Raw genomic sequence first — 16,123 nt, forward strand, 5'->3', positions numbered from 1 at the left:
TTTGAGGGATAGTAAATCCTGCATACAGTGATGTGGCATAGAGACTTTGGATGTGGCATAGAGACTCAAGGACCCCGTCCCAAGGTCCCAGTTTGCATAAGCTTCTTCCAGTGGATTTATGTCTGTCTTTGTAATCTCAAGGTTTCTGTGTCCTAGCACGTTGCAAATAAACCACTTAAGAAAACATGCTTGTCTGCTATTTTCCCAATGCTCTGTAACCTTTGGCAGTCTGCCTCAGTGAGAGATTAGTAGGAGAAGACCTGCTTCTTACCTAATGAGGTCGTGTTCATCTCAGGTTTTGTGCATATGCGTACGAGTGCACATGCATGCGCGAGTGTGTGTGTGTGTGTGCATGTGTGAGTATGTGCTTATTTGTGTATGTATGTGTGTGCCTGTGTGTACGTGTGTGTATGTGTGTGTGCACATGTGTGCGCATGTGTGTGTGTGCGTGCGTGTGTGAGTATGTGCTTGTTTGTGTATGTGTGTGTATGTATGTGCATGTGTGTATGTGTGTGTGCACATGTGTGCGCATGTGTGTGTGCAAGTGTGAGTATGTGCTTGTTTGTGTGTGTGCATGTATGAGTATGTGCTTGTTTGTGTATGTGTGTATGTGTGTGTATGTATGTGCATGTGTGTGTGCATGTGTGAGTATGTGCTTGTTTGTGTATGTATGTGTGTACGTGTGTGTATGTGTGTGTGCGCGTGTGTGTGCATGTGTGAGTGTGTATGTATGTGTGTGTGCACATGTGTGTGTGCATGTGTGAGTATGTGCTTGTTTGTGTATGTATGTGTGTATGTGTGTGTATGTGTGTGTGTATGTGTGTGTGTATGTGTGTGTGTGTGTGTGTGTGTGTGTGTGTGTTGGGTGTCTTCCTCTATCACTCTCCTCTTTACTTTTCCAAAATAGCACCTCTCCAGAAACTGAAGCATACTACTTGGACTAAACCATCTGGCTGGTCACCTAGCCCTAGAGATGTCTGTCCCCACCCAGCTAATGCAGGGATGAAAGTTATGTGGTGCTGCCCTTTTCTTGTATATGGGTGCTGGAGGTGAGGTCCAAATCGATTTCATGCTTTTGTAGCAATCACTTTACTGACTGAACCACACCCCTCCTTCCACCTCAGGCTTCTTGCCTGGATCTTTGCAAGGTATCTTCAGAGGACGTGGAGAGTGCTTTGAATTTTGGGTTTAGCTGTGATGATGGGCAGGGCTTGCTTTTGCAAAGTGTGTCCTAATTCAGATTTCAGCTCATTTCAAGAACTGAGAAGTCTTGCTCAGAGATGGGGCACAACAGGGGTGGCCCTTGGTTCTCTCCTTGCCAGCTACTGGAGAAAACTGTGTGTCTGCTTTTAAGTACCAGGGTCCTTAGATTTTCTTTAACTGCTTAGAGGAAATAGGGGCAGAGAGGTTGTAAAACCGAGTTATTTGATAAAATAATATTTCTACTTACATGATAGAAAATGAATCGTGCTATGGTTTCTCTCCATAGTTTTGCCAAGCAACTCCATATTCCTTTCGGTTCTCATACTCCAGATTCAGCCACCTTGCAGAGAGCCACCTATTTGCAGAAGTCATTAAAAGCCATTGTTTAACTAAAGGCTTTTCTTTCCCTTCCTTACAATTCCAGCCCCTGCGTGTGAGAAGAGCTGACTCAGCAACCTTCTATTTTGGGCTTCCTACCTCTTCTCAGAGTCTGGGCTGCAGCTCCCTCACTTCTACTCTCTTCTCAGAAATGGCAATTACCTAGATTTTGGCTCCAGGTCTGAAGTACTCTCACCACAAAAGAACAGGTCTTTGTAGGAGGTCTCTGCCTTGCCCTATCATTGGGCCTGTGGGCTGAATTCTCCTTGCCTGGTGAACAAACGAAGGTTTTCTCCATAATGAATTGCTGCATTCCTTTGGGAAATAGCTGTTTGCCAGGGCGCTTGTGCTCTCTCTCTCTCTCTCTCTCTCTCTCTCTGAACTATCTCTCAACTCTCTCTCACACACATACACACTCACATGCACACACATTTACACACAAACACTCACATGCACACATATTCTCTGTGTGTGTGTGTAAACAATCTCTCAACTATCTCTCAACTCTCTCACACACATACACGTTTACATGCACACATATTTATACACACTCACATGCACACATTTACACACAAACACTCACATGCACACATTTACACACAAACTCACATGTACACACAAATTTGCACATGAACAATATTTTCTCTCACACACACACATTCACGTGCACACATATTTACATACAAACACTCACACGCACACATATTCTCTCTCTCCCTCTCTGTCCCCTTGAGATTGTAGGTAGAAAGCACGCAGCACAGAGTTTGTCTTGATGCCCAGAACTCAATAAATATTATTGACCATGGCTAATATTATAATTGTTATGCTCAGAAGGAAAATGTCGCCCTGAACTGCTTGTTGTTATGCTCCAGAACCAGGAAGTCCTCTTACTTAGCTTAGTGACCCTTTCTGCTGGTTCCCATAATCCATCCTTCATACACACAGCCCATTAAGAGTCTGTTCATTCTTGGGATGTGTGCAAAATTCCAATTCCTGTCAAGAGAATTTATGTGCGGTTTTAGAAGGGATAATCGACCAGTTAGTATGTGCGTGCTGATTTTATACACATACGCGGGGCCGTTTACAGCACACATTATAACATCCCCAGTCTCTGCCAAGAATGCATATTTCTTAGCCCCCATGCATTTGCATATTATGGGTTCATAATTCCGAATAGCTGTAAAGATCTCTAAGGAAAATGTAGTCACTGTACTCAGGTGCTCTAAATCTCAATAGAGCAGTAGAACCTGGCTAATTTTTTGCCCCTGCTAATGTGCTAGCCTTATAATTTTTACACTCTTGCACACACACACAAATCTTTGACTTTATCCTACTTCTAAGCGGAGATTTAATGGCTGGGAGCTGAGTTATGCTGCCTATTCCCCAGACTTCATTACCTTTCCAAAATATATCACACACATGGCACAATGTACTCTGGCCTCATTATAGATGATTAAAAAGAAAAGATTTGTCAAAATAAATGAACCGACTGATCAGATCTTCCCCTGATGGGGTTCCTGGCTCCCCCTCCCCCACCTCCACCTTGAGTCATCTCCCCAGTCTCTGGCTGAGCTTGGCAGACAGCACTTCCAAAATTGTTCCTGCAAGCTCGCATCACCGGAAAATTCAGCCTTCGCCCCCCCACCTCCTAATCAATCATTGGAGCATCTGCCATTGGCAGTATTTGATCCCATCAAACCAAATAGAGCAGCAGGAAAAAAGAAACTTCTGGAACTATTTACCCTGCTTCACAGGTCCAAAGTCCCTGGATTTTACAAAAAAAAAAAAAAAAAAAAGGGTCAGGTAGAGGTTTTCTTTTTTGGAGTTCAGGGGGCAAAGACTTGAAGCTGTAAGTCTGGTCCCCTCTATTTGAGGTCGGTGAGACTTGGGTAGCAAAGCCATGGTAGCTTTCAAGTGCAAATGGCCTTGGTGCAGATGCTGCCAAAACCACCGTGGAGATGCTGGGCTGGAGTTGGCCAGGGTGGGGGAGCAGGCACCAGTGGCTTCATTGTGTGGCTAGATTTGCTGCAAGGAGCTCTCTGGGGACCAGTTACCGTCTTTGCAGGCATCCGAGAGGTTCCGGGCTACCTGGGGGTGAGGGATATCCCAGCAGTTGAAGAAGCAGCAGCCAGTCTTGATTCAGGAGTCTGAGGTTGCTGAATCCATACCGTTTGGGTTCTGCCCTTTGTAGTTTATTTCAATCAGGAGCATTTGCTTTAGGGGTGTGTGTGCACGCATACATATATGCGATCTTCTTGTAGGTGTCCTAACCGAAACTGTGCTTAGTTTTGATTGAAAACATAGAGAGGTAAGAATCAAATAAAATATTCACATTAACAACAAAGTACATTTTTTTTTTGGCTAAAAAAACTTCTCACCTCTGTAGTGCTGGGAGTCGAGCACCAAACTCATGCTTGCGAGACAAATCTTATTGCAGAACTACATCCCCAGGTTCACAGATTGCTTCCCCCACTTTTAAGTTTTCCCTTTCTTCCCCCCTCTTCCCTCCACCTTCTTTCCTTCCTTTCTTTTTAATTTTTTTAAAGAATTATATACTTATTTTGTATGTATGAGTGTTTTGCCTGTATGTGTAGTCATGTGCTGCATGTGTGCCTGGTGCCCAGGGAGTCTATAAAAATCATCTGATCCCGGGGACTGGAACTAGACAGCTGTGAGCCAACACATGGGTGCCTGGAATTGAACCTGGGTCTTCTGCAAGAAGAGCCAGTGGCCTTAACCACTGAGCTACCTTCTAGCCCCTCCCCTGCCTTTCTTTCCTCCTCCCTTCCTTGCCCTCCCTTTGCTTGTCTTTCCTTCATGTTTTTTTGTTTTGTTTTGTTTTGTTTTGTTTTTGAGACAGGGTTTTACTATGTAGCTTAGTCTGTCTTGAGCTTACAATCACCTTGCCTCAGACGCCCAACAGTTGGGGTTTTAGGCATGTCTATTCATACCTAGCAAACTTGAACAGTTTTAGAAGCTTTATTGACGTATAATTCCCATGTAATAGAACTCATTGTGTTTTAGGTATACAATTCACTGACCACCGTTGCACGGATGGGAGCTGAATTCTTGAATAGTGAATAGCACAGGGCATAGACCTAAGGCTGCAGAAAGGGAAACGAGAAAGGAGCCCTTCTGTTTCCAGCCCTTGGATGGGTGCTTCCTCTTTCTCCTGCCTGCAGGGGGAGCCACACCATCAGGATGTATGTGTGTCAGGGGACATTCGGATTGTGCCCTTTGGGTCCCACCTGACGGGTGGAGCACTTCTGTGCTTGGACAGCAATGGTTCTTCCTTGGGTCGGTATCAGTTCACAGATGTCAAGTTATCATTGCTTCCAAAGCGTATTCGTCAGCACATTTGGCCCAAACCAGTTTTTTGTTCTCTCTGCCTACAGAAGCCATCGTTGGGCTCACCTCAGCCGATTTTCCATTATCTGTATATCAGTTATTGTCCTAGAGCTGACGGGGGGGGGGGGGGGGGGGGGAGGCAGGCCAGGAACCCTCACACCTTAGACCTGGGTCTCAGGACGATACTTTTCTGCATGATTTGATGTGAACACAGGAAGAGCATAGAAGATGGAGTGACTGTCTTTAAAGGCCTGCTTGTCCCCTTTCTGGGTGGATGGTAGGCCAGTTGCCCAGCCTAGCTCCAGAGCCATCTTTCCATACTGCAAGCATTCTTGGTGAAGACTTGGTGCTAGAGAGGAGTGGAGCCCCAGAGGAGACCCCAGAACATAGGCCTTTGTTCCAAAAGAAGCCATTTGTTACACCTGATAACTCCAAGTAAGGAGTCAAGCCGCTAGAGAAAAAACAACAACAACATGTCTTCTGTTTAGAAACCACGATTTAAGATCCTGCTTGTATTCTGTTGGGGCGTGCACATGTGTTGGTTCGAAAGTTCTGAAAATAACAATAAAACAACTATATTTGGAGATTGATTTCTTTTAAAGGGGGCGTTTCGTTTTTAAGCATTCAAAACTTAAGGGAAAAAAAAAAAAGGAAAAAGCGAAGACCCAGATTGTCTGTAGCTACAAGTACTTATTATCCAAACCATGTGTTGTGGGAAGGGAAGCTCTCTGGCTTTGAGAGGGGGACAGTGGTCCCTCTGATTCCAGGGACCGTCGTGGGGAATTCATCTGCTGGGGTGCTTGTTTACAAGGCTGTTCCCTTCAGCCTGTGCCAGCTGCTGTGGAGCAGAAAGCCAACTTGTCCCTGGAGCTGAGAGCAGCCCGGGGAGAGAGTCGAGCCGTGGCATCTGGGCAGTGTGAGCTATGCCACTGACCAGATGCGAGGGCCCAGCACTGGAAGGAGATGCTGTCAGTCCTGGAGTCCTGTTGATCCTGCAGGCAGGGGAGCCATGCTTCTACAACTGAATGGGAAGCCCTGGGTCCAGGCTCAGAGCTGTTGTTGTTGAACAAGCCTCCAGGGAGGGGTAGGTGTTCCAAGGTGAACAACTGTGGAAAGAAGGAAAGGTGCTTAAAGTAGTGGCTGGGGAGTGCTGCCTTGCTGTTGGTTTTGTGAACGAGGGGATTTGTTAAGTCACATCCTGTTAATTTAGTAGAGTTTCGTTATTCTGTAGAAAGTATACTTGACTGATTTGTCTTTCAAACGTGTAAGGGATCACAGTCAGAAAAAAGCAGAAAGGAGTTTCTGACAGGGAAGCGAACAGGCTTTGTAGCCTGTCCCGGTCCTGTCCGGCATGGGGAGCAGAGCATGCCCCTTCAGACGAACTTTGTAGCCTGCTCCTGGGTCCTCTTGCTGGGAAAAGCAGGGTAGAAGTTATCCCAGGGCAGAGGCACCTGGGGCTGTCACACAGCGGAAGCCATCCCAATCCTGTTGTTCGTTGTTGTTGTTGTTGTTGGTGGTGGTGGTGGTGGTGGTGGTGGTGTGTGTGTGTGTGTGTGTGTGTGTGTGTGTGTGTGTTTCTTTGCTTCTCTGGAACGAACCCCCCTCGAGGGAAGGGTTGAGGTTCCAGTGTTCCCGTCAATATTTTACGATGAGGAGATAGAAAACTTGGAGGTAGTGGTGGGGTTTGAGGGGGTCTCATAGCTTTCTTTTGCAGGGAAGCCCTTGTCCTTCCTCACTTGTGCTGGCCTCATAACACAGGAAGGGGAATACGAGAGCTCTTAGCAATAGCAAGATCCAGAAGAAAGTTCCTTGTCAAGTGCAAAGGACCCAGGGCAGGGACGGAATAGTCGAGGGGCTCCCAGCTCTTACTGAGTTGCTTCTCCCCTGAGTCTCACGGTGCCTAGGTTTCCCCCAGTGACTAGACAGAGACATGTGGACAACAGGACAGACAGGATTGGCTGGGGCTGGAACCGATGCTGGCAGTGGTGGAAGGCAGTATCTTATTCTGCCGAGCAAGGGGCCACAGGGAAGCTGACCTGGCTGGAGTTGGTTTGCTGTCACCTGAAGATACCGGAAGGGAAACGAGGCGATTATGTCTTTCAACAGCCTCAGCAGTCGTCATGATCGTCTGCTAAGAATAGGCTTAGAACCAGCTGGCCATGAGAGCAGTGGATTCTCTTTCAACTTCATTTACACTCTGAACACATTGGATTGTTGTATTGTCTCTGTTATATATGTTAAAGGATTGATTAGGGGCCAGGCTTGGTGGCACACAGCACAAACTTTTAGTCCTAGCCTTGGGTAGCAGAGGCAGGGTATCTCTGTGAGTTCGATGGCAGCCTGGTCTACAGGGTGAGATGCTGGAGAGAGGGAGAGGGAGAGGGAGAGAGGGAGAAAGAGAGAGAGAGGGAGAGAGAGAGAGGGAGAGAGGGAGAGAGAGAAGAAAGCTATCGAGGAAGAAGGAGAGGGAGAGGGAAATGGAGAGGGAGGGGAAGAGGGAGAGGGAAATGGAGAGGGAGGGGAAGAGGGAGAGGGACTATAGGAGAGGGAAGGGAGGGGAGAGGGAGAGTAAGAGGGAGGGGGAGGGGGAGAGTAAGAGGGAGGGGGAGGGGGGAGAGGGACTAAAGGAGAGGGTGGGGGAGAGGGAGAGTAAGAGGAAGGGGGAGGGGGAGAGGGACTAGAGGAGGGGCAGGGTGAGGGGGAGAGTGTTTGTACAGCAGAGCATGCATGAGGTCTCAGCTCCACCCCCAGTATCCCTGAAAGAAGTAGTCTTTTCTTTTTCTTGACTAAGTGTGCTGGATAGTTTTATACAATTTGATACAAGATAACGTTATTGAGAGGAGGGAACCTCTATTGAGAAAATGCATCTATAAGGGCTTTTTCTTAATTAGTGATTGATTGGGGAGGGCCCTCCATAAGATCCAGCTGTAGGGCATTGTCTTAGTGATTGATGACGGAGAGCCAGAACCACTGTGTGTGGGGCCAACTTGGGTTGGTGGTCCTGGGTTCGATAAGAAAGTGGGCTGAGCAAGTCATAGGGAACAAGCCAGCAAGCAGCAGCCCTCCATGGCCTCTGCCCCAGCTCCTGACTCTATGTTCCTGCCCGGTGGGAGTTCCTGTCCTGACTCCCTTAGGTGATGAACAGTGATGCGGAAGTGTAAGCTGAATAAACCCTGTCCTCCCTAAGTTGCCTTGGTCATGGTGTTTCGTCACAGCGATTGTAACCCTGACTAAGCCGCTAAGGAACGAACGTCAGTGGAGATGTGCAGAGTTCTTTGAAAAGATGGCCAAAATCATTGACTGAGAAAGCAATGCTATGATTCTATTTTTATAACAACCGGTCTGTGTGCAAAAGTGTGATGACTTTGAAGTTATTGAAATTAAAAATTTCTTGTTTTAGCTTATCTGTATGGATTTTCTTTTTGCTAGTGTAAGCATGCCACTTTTCTACTTGGACAACTCTAATTGCTGATGATGTGTGTCTGTATGTGTATGTGTGTATGTGTCTGTCTGTGTAGTGTATGTGTGTATATGTCTCTCTGTGTAGTGTTTGTGTGTATGTGTCTGTCTGTATAATGTATGTGTGTATGTGTCTGTCTGTGTAGTGTTTGTGTGTATATGTCTGTGTAGTGTTTGTGTGTATGTGTCTGTGTCTGTCTGTGTAGTGTATGTGTGTATGTGTCTGTCTGTGTGCAGCTTCCTATGAGTGCAAGTGTGTGGAGGCCAGATGTTTTTTGATATTGCTTTCTACTTACAAAAATCTTATTTTTATTTATGTATACACATGTGTGCCTGCTTGTCCCTATGTACCGTATGTATCCGCAGGTGCCCAAGGATCTTAGAAAAGAGTGTTAGATCATCTGGAACTGGAGTTACAGGTGATTGTGAGCCACCTTATATGGGCGCAGGGGGCCAAACCAAGTAACTCTGCCAGAACAGTAAATACTTTAACCACTGAGCTATCCTTCCAGCCCCTTCATTTTATCTTTTGAGACAGAACTTCTCATGGAACCTAGCACTCACTGACTACACTGGCTGGTCTATGCATTCTTGGGGGGCTGCTCATCTCTTCACACATACACCCCCACATTAAGGTTATAGGTCCATAAGACCAAGCATGACTGACTTTTTCCATGGGTGCTAGGGGTCTGAACTCCTCATTCTTCTTAAAATAATGTTCATTTATTCTTATCTTATGTATTTGAAAGTTTACCTGCATATATGCAAAACTGGACATATAGACAGTTGTGAGCCACCGTGCAGATGCTGGAAGCAGAACTTAGGTCCTCTGCAAGAGCAACTAATGCTCTTAACCGCAGAGCCACATCTCCGGGCCCCAATCCCCACTCTTGGCATGACCATCCCTGCCGCCACTTACTGCCTCTATTAAAACATAGAGGAAGCACAGAGACAGCCCAGGGTGCTTCCTCATCAAGGGTCCTTGGACCAGTGCTGCCTGGCACGTGGGTAGTTGAAGTCTTTCTAGTGTCAGGGATGACATCATAAACATGACATATGTTGATATGCTTCTCACGAGAAACCTTCTGTCAGCTCAGTGACTATATCCCAAAGTGGAGAAGGGATTCTAGAGAAACTCGAGAGAGGCAGCAGATTCATTAATTTGTTCCAAAATTGTATATCGAGTACCCTACCACCAGCCCCTCTGCCAGGCTCTACAAACGCCCCAGAGCGTTAGCAAGCATGGTTAAATGCTTGTCTTCCGAGCCATTTCATATTCAAGATTGGCCCAATTCTGTGTTTGTTTGGGAAAGGCCTCACTGAAAGAGGTGGGCACAGCAGTGGGCCTCTTCAGTTAACAGACAGGCTGAGGTGGGGGCTGAGAGAGACCCGCATAGAGGCTGAAGCACAGTCCATCCTTGGAAGCACTTGAGTGAAGTCCCGCTCCTCGTGACTGCTAACAGACGTTTTCCTGCACCAGGCTCCGAGCTAAGCGCTTCCACTTATTTTAGAGGCTATGCCCTTTAAAAGTGAGAAAGCCAAGAGTCACGGACGCACAGGGCTTGGCTCTAGGCCATGCATTAGACAGGAGTAGAATCTATGACTGAACCCTCATCTTATCTCCTTTATCTCGGAGGCCCACCTGTTTCTCAATAATGCCATCCCCAGGGTGTCACAGACTCCTGGAGGGTTTATAAGGCCCACGGATGGGCAGACACTCACACACAGAGTATATGAACACACACACACACACACACACACACACACACACACACACACACACACATACACACACAGCGGCCACAGCGCTAGCTCGCCACTCCCAGCTGAAGCTATGAAGACATTCGTTAGACTGCAGGGCAGTCATTTGGAAAGTGTGACGATTTAGCCAGGCTTGGGCAGAAGTTATCACTAAATCTGAAATAAAGACTCGTGTGCGCATGTGTGTGCAGTTAATCCTTTAAACAAGACGAGGGAAAGCACACAATTTGAACTCGTTAGAGAACAGTTTGGAGGTTCTCTGTTCGTGTCTAAAAAAACCCTTCTACCACCACTTGTTCTAAATCGGTTACGCACTAGCCACTTCCACGTACGGCGCACGGAGCTGCGCAGACCTCCTTCTGTGTCCTATTTCTACGGTACTAGTATTTGCCAGTTTACATGAAATTCGGTCTTTTTAAAATTAGTTTAATAAGCCAGTCTTTCTCATGGACTGCCCAGTATGAAAAGCAAAAGGTACACATAAGCCTTTAAAACAAGCAAACTAACTAGTATACTAACAAACAGAAAGCCAGTTTAAACAGCCAGTTACTGGACGGCAGTTCGTTCTGGTTTGGTTTTTTTTTTTTTTTTTTTTTTTTATGCCCTGTACACTTTGTGGTGTTCCAGGAAAGCCCACATGAAAATGCCAAATACAATTCCAATCATAAGGGCAGCCCCTCACCAGCAGGGCACGTGGTGGGAGGCAGAGTGGCCCTGGGATTAGGTAGTGAGCTGTTTGGTACTGCCGATGTCTGGAAGAGAGACAGTGCAGAGATGGGGGTGGGAGCCCAGGAGCTGGGGGTCGGAGCTCCAATGGCTTTGTAGGTGAGGTATCTTAAAGGGCAGCTGGGATTTCAACAGCAAGGAGAAAGCAGCAGGCTTACAAAACAAGCTAGCATAGCCGATCGGACCACCATGTGAGGTGGAGGCCAAGATTTTGGCCCAATGGCAATGTTTGCTGCATTCAGCTTGTGCCACTAAGGGTGACAGTAACATCTCTTGCTTGCATGGATTCAGGCGCACAGGGGTCCCAGACCTGATTTCTTTTTCCATTGCTCATCTCTCTGGCTTGTCTTTGTACTGGTTTCTCTGGCTTGAGGAAGGAGAGACAAAAGCATGGAGGTCAGATGCCTTGCGTTTAGGACTCGACGGAGTTCAGGAAGAGTCCTGGGGAAGGCAGCTGGCTCTCAAAGTGAGCTAGGGATAAGCTGTGGCTTTCAGGTGACTGTTCTCTGGTGTTCTCAGTTTCCGCTGCTGGTGAGCAATGAAGAAAGCCTCACTTACACGGAGAGTATGTTAAGGTGAAGACAGACTTGCTGGGTGAATGAAGGACACACCTCCTGACCTCTCCACCCCCAACCCCCACCCGGGGCTTCCTGGGATGCTCTTCCTCACAGTTTACCTTTCCATGGCTAAACCTGTAGTGCATTCTGGCCCAGCATCCACTCTGTCCACTCCCCGCTAGGCCTTGGCTCCCCCATGGTTCTGCTGCCTCTGACTTTTGCAACCCCAGCAACGCCGCTGTTCTGCAGCATGCTCGTGACATTCTCTTTTTAAAAAGATTTATTGTATGTATGTGAACACACGGTAGCTGTCTTCAGACACACCAGAAGAGGGCATCGGATCCCATTACAGATGGCTGTGAGCCACCATGTGGTTGCTGGGAATTGAACTCAGGATCTCTGGAAGAGCAGCCAGTGCTCTTAACCGCTGAGCCATCTCTCCAGCCGGCTCATGATATCCTTTAGTTTACAATGTTTCATTCCACTCCTCTGAAAACCCAACTTGCCCTTTACAGGTCAGCGTGCCTGCTTCCTGCTCTGAGAAGTCTTCCGGGATGGATCTCACCTCTGTACTCTTACATCAGGCTGAGGAGAGAGAGAGAGAGAGAGAGAGAGAGAGAGAGAGAGAGAGAGAGAGAGAGAGAGAGAGAGAGAGAGAGAGAGAAGAGCACACAATGGCTGCATGCTCTGTGCTGGGAGGCCTTTGGAAGACCTGGCAAAGAAAGGTTTTGAGGCTGCAGAGAAATGTGGAGATTGAAGGGGAAAGGGGATGGGAGCTCTGTTGGCTGGTGAGAGAATAACATTCACAGAGTCATAAAGAGGCCTGGAATTTCCTTTCAGTTACTTCTGGTTGTCGGCCTTGCAGAGTGACGTGGAGCCCCTCGGTTTACCTGGGTTGCCACTTACATCCCCGAGGCACATCTGTGTCCAGGCTGTCTTCATTCCTCCTGCTTCCAAGGTTATTTGTATATATTTCTTTCTCTTCTATGACTGGAATTTTCCAGAACAGCCATGATTTATGGCTTGAAAACATGGTTCCTGTGGGTGGACCCGAGCTCTGTAGCCTAGTCTGTTCCCGTTACCACACAGGTATCAGGGCTTCTTTGTGTCTACCACGATAGGGTGGGTGGGTATTTGCTAACAGATGGATAGAGCAGGCTTCTACCAAGTGCACCCGGGTGTGGGACTGGTGCGTTTCTCCCTCTGTGGCCTCAGCACGGGCGTCCCCTGCACCGCCCATCTCTTCCTTCATGTGTCACATCCTGTGCAGAAGACTCCATGTTGGTAGAGAGGACAGGTTTTTCTCAGGCTCCAACAGGAGCAGCGATGGTCCCTGAGGGGATGGAGAAGGTTCCTTGTCAGGTTGGACCTGCAGAACGTTTACAGGAGAGAGGAACCCATCATTGTGGACATTCCTTCTTCCTGATTGCATCCTTGGTGGACGAGAGGGTGGGAGAGGAAAGCTAGACGGGCAAACATATGCCAAGCAGACAGTTTTCTGTGACTAAACCACGAGGGGTCAAAAAAGACTATAGCAGAAAGGATGGACGGAGAACATCTCCTGCAGGACTCGGGGCTGCTGAGAAGAAGGTTCTAAGGGAGCTTTGTAGAGACATGTGGGCCATGTGTTTATCCTGCTGGCTGCCTGGCAGGAGGCGAGGAGCAAGCCAGCCACACGATGCCTGCTGGAAACCACAAATCAGAACTCTGCAAACATCCGGGGTTTCCTGTGAGTTTCTGCACCGTTGGCTTGAGGAGGCTGAAGGGACCACTGTGCATCTCACTCACTCTCTGGGCACCCAGTGCCGTTGCTCCCCTCCTTGGTCTGTGCACTTCTGGCGGATCGGCCCCTGTGGGGGCTGTTACACCCACGTCACTAGCGTGCTTGTGTGGACTTACAGGAATGGAGGTGACTTTTCATGGTGTCGTACCCCCTCCTGGCCACACCCAACGACGGGATCTGTAGTTGCTGGATTTGTAAAATCAACAGGCTAGGACAGTGGGTGGTTGGTTCTAATCCCATGGTCCCAACCAACCTCTTCAGAGGTCACAAACACTGTCTTGGGTGTCACATGCCACAGGGCTCTGCCGGTGTGCTAGGGCCTGCACTGCCTCCTCCCACATGGGAAGTATGGACTCTATGGTGGAAGAGACCCACCATCCGGAAAGGAGTAAACATGAAGTGTCTAGAAATATACTATCAGCCTTCTTGGACTCACTTCAGCTCCATAATCTCGTTCAGCCAAGGGCCTGGGTGTCATCAGGCTGTGAGGTGGGGTGGTATATAGTCCTAGTATATAGTATATATAGTCACCGAAACAGTCCCTGCTTCTTTCTCCTCCTCATGACTTCCGTTTTCATCCTACTGGCTCTACCTCCATTTCCGCTGCTCTGCTCTAGGTCCCTGTAATGTAAAATGTGCTCACGTGAAGAGAACTTCTCACAGAGCGCCCCTAGCTGTGACCCTAACGTTGCTCACTCTTTGGGGTATCTCTCACATACCCCATCTCTCTTTGTCGAAGCCATGAGTAAAGCTTTAGCCTCTCCCAGGCTCCCGAGGTCCACTCTGCCTGCTACCTGCCCTCCCATGATGTGCTAAACTCTTGCGTACCCTCCTCCCCTTATCTTTTTACTGGTTCTTAAAACAAGTAAACCACCACCACCACCACCACCAACACCAACAACAACAACAACATACACTCCAAATTAGAGTTTTCTATAATTAAATATACTTAATTGAAACACTTAAATGCTTAATTAAATATGGATCTAATTATAGACAACCGAAACATCTGAAGTGAAATATCCTGCTAGCCTTAAGTCCCATCTGTTTAAAAAAAAAAAAAGACCATAACTTAATTTTCTACTGAAGTTTTTGTTGGGAGGGACTAGGAACTGGCCAGTCTCTGGAAACTAAGATGATGTCACCTTTAGATTCCAGTTTCTCAATGCCAGTTCCCACATGGCCTGGTTAGGGCAAGAAGGAAACAGTGGATTGGACCACAGCTCCAGTTAGGCAGGTCGCAGTGTGTCCCTGTCCTCCACCAAAGTGCAAGGTACACCTGGAGAATTTATGGGAAATGAAGATTCTCACTTGGTCCACTGTTTCCTTGTGTGGGTAAGTTTTAAGTCTCCAAACCTTGCCGTTCGAAGGGCAAGATTCCAGATACAGAGTCTCCTGCCCTGCCCTGCATGGGGGCAGATCTATGGGTTCCTTGTAGGCTAGGCCCCCACAAAGCACTGGCGGCCATGCTCTGAGGTCGATAGCCTGACTTTTGGATTCTACTGTTGTAATTTCTGCATTGTTCATCCTTACTCTTTTTCTGGGGCTTGGATGGTGATAAACAGGCCCTTTAAAAGGGAAGAATATTTAGGCTTCTCTTATGTAGGAACAAGTGTCAGTACAGAAGACATGTGACAGGAGGGGGTTCTGAAGTGTCCTAACAGTGGCTGCCGCTGGCCTCACTCGCATTGTTTTAAGTGATTTGGACACCCTCTTACTATGAGAAGCAGTGAAAAGCGCACTGCATATGACTGACAGGTAATGAGAGTAGCTCGACCTCCTGGCTGTAACTTTCCACCTTTTAGTAATTTTTAACAAATGTTTTACAAACTTATAAAAATATACTGTTTTTCTTCTCATTTGCCTCTTAAGAAGCAACTATTTTTAATTTTTTTCTCGCTCATATGGCCAGCTCTAATTGGACTCAAGGAGTTACTAATAACAGTTTTATACAAAGGACATGAAGTTGGGAGGGGTGTGGGGTGAGGGGCACTGGGGAGGGTTGGAGAGGGGTAGAGATGGGTGAATACACTCAATGCACTCAAAATGCACTCAACTGATGGACGTACTGGCCAACACCTTCAATCCCAGTACTTGGGAGGTGGGGTGCAGGGGTCAGGGGGCTGAGGCAGAGGCAGGCAAATCTCCTTGAGTTCAAGGCCAGCCTGGTCTACATAGTAAGTTCTAGGCCAGCCAGGGTTACATAGTGAGACCCTGTCTCAAAATGGAGCAAATGAACAAACAAAATACATTGTATACATGTGTGCCGCTTTCAAAGAAAATACAAATATTATTGAAAAGTTCCTGCTCCTGAATTTTATACTGGCCTCTGTTTCAAAGATTCTTGAGTTCAGTTTTCGGCACCAACAATTGGTTTCCCACAAGTGGAAAGGTAAAAACCGACTTCGTTCCTTGCGCATCCCCTTTCTTCCGCTCTATAATACAGACACACACTTTTCAACTGCAGCTGGGCTTCCTGCGCCCCTGCGAGTGCACAACACATTTGCTTCCATTGTCGTGCGGCTTGCGTCCTTACGGGAAGAGCAATAAGCTGACACACAATGCGTTGCTGTGTGATTAGCACCATCTGTGGAGTGAGCAGGAGCGATCCTGTTACATCTGAGCAGAGGCTTAAGAGACAGTAGGTCTAGTTGACCGTTCTCTTCAGCCAACAAACAAACAAACAAACAAACAAACAAACAAAAAACCAACCAACCAACCAACCAACCAACCAACCAACCAACCCCAAAATGTCCCAAGGAGAGACTGATGCTTCTGCCTAGATCTTACAATGAGTAAGTCATGCAGTATGGCCACAGCTCACATAAGAGCTGTGTCTTAGGATTACATGCGTCAGAAAGAACATTTTGCCTTGTAACCTATTGAGATGGTTTTGTTACTGCAATGC

At 47.3% G+C, this 16,123-nt stretch overlaps 1 protein-coding gene and 1 long non-coding RNA gene across 2 annotated transcripts in view; one reads left to right on the forward strand and one right to left on the reverse strand.

Moving 5' to 3' along the window:
* Window positions 1–16,123, forward strand: part of Zbtb7c (zinc finger and BTB domain containing 7C) — a 323,617-nt gene that overhangs the window by 14,065 nt on the left and 293,429 nt on the right.
* Window positions 5,646–16,123, reverse strand: part of LOC102556385 (uncharacterized) — a 36,890-nt gene continuing 26,412 nt past the window's right edge. The window contains exon 4 of the long non-coding RNA XR_015642648.1: window positions 5,646–6,035. This is a non-coding gene — a long non-coding RNA (uncharacterized LOC102556385). The remainder of the gene's footprint in view (window positions 6,036–16,123) is intronic.

This window comes from Rattus norvegicus, chromosome 18, assembly GCF_021556685.1.
Source record: "Rattus norvegicus strain SHRSP/BbbUtx chromosome 18, alternate assembly SHRSP_T2T, whole genome shotgun sequence".
Taxonomy (NCBI): Eukaryota; Metazoa; Chordata; class Mammalia; order Rodentia; family Muridae; genus Rattus; species Rattus norvegicus.